This window comes from Limulus polyphemus, unplaced genomic scaffold, assembly GCF_000517525.1.
Source record: "Limulus polyphemus unplaced genomic scaffold, Limulus_polyphemus-2.1.2 Scaffold3663, whole genome shotgun sequence".
NCBI classification, from domain to species: Eukaryota; Metazoa; Arthropoda; class Merostomata; order Xiphosura; family Limulidae; genus Limulus; species Limulus polyphemus.
In genome coordinates, this window is record NW_013669273.1 from 121,485 (window position 1) to 122,819 (window position 1,335).

Genomic DNA, 1,335 nt, shown 5'->3' on the forward strand with positions numbered 1-1,335 from the left:
GTGTATATTTGAACAGTAATAACACAACACTTTACTGACAGATGGATATTTGAACAGTAATAACACAACACTTTACTGACAGATGGATATTTGAACAGTAATAACACAACACTTTACTGACAGATAGATATTTGAACAGTAATAACACACACTTTACTGACAGGTGGGTATTCGAACAGTAATAACACAACACTTTATTGACAGATAGATAGTTGAACAGTAATAACACACACTTTACTGACAGGTGGGTATTCGAACAGTAATAACACAACACTTTACTGACAGATGAATATTTGAACAGTAATAACATAACACTTTATTGACAGATGAATATTTGAACAGTAATGACATAACACTTTATTGACAGGTGTATATTTGAACAGTAATAACACAACACTTTACTGACAGATGGATATTTGAACAGTAATAACACAACATTTTACTGACAGATAGATATTTGAACAGTAATAACACAACACTTTACTGACAGGTGGGTATTCGAACAGTAATAACACAACACCTTACTTACAGGTAGATATTTGAACAGTAATAACACAACACTTTACTGACAGGTAGATGTTTGAACAATAATAACACAGCACTTTACTGACAGGTGGATATTTGAACAGTAATAACACAACACTTTACTGACATGTAGATGTTTGAACAATAATAACACAGCACTTTACTGACAGGTGGATATTTGAGCAGTAGTAACACAGATCTTTAGAAAGCACCAGGAAATGGTACCATCGTTTACTTTGTTGGCTTTGAAAACCCTAGTTTAGTTTTTGTGTAAACAGAATTTTCCAAGAAATATATTATACTTTTTTTTCATTTTTGAATAATTGCTTTTGTTCTGAAATATTTTATATTTCACGAAAAGAAATTGTCAGTTTTGTGACCAAGAAATCTTTAAAAATTCAAAAGATGACCTATGTCGCAGTTTCAAGTATCAATACAAGTTTTTTAGCAAAGAAGTAATTAATTAAAGTACCAGATCAATCCAAAAGGTTGCTGCAAACAATTGATTAAAGTACCTGATCAATCCACAAGGTTGCTATAACCAATTAATTAAAGAACCTGATCTATCCAAAAAGTTGCTATAACCAATTGATCAAAGTACCTGATCAATCCACAAGGTTGCTATAACCAATTGATTAAAGTACCTGATCAATCCAAAAGGTTGCTATAACCAACTGATTAAGGTACCTGATCAATCCACAAGGTTGCTATAACCAATTGATCAAAGTACCTGATCAGTCCACAAGGTTGCTATAACCAATTGATCAAAGTACCTGATCAATCCACAAGGTTGCTATAACAAATTAATTA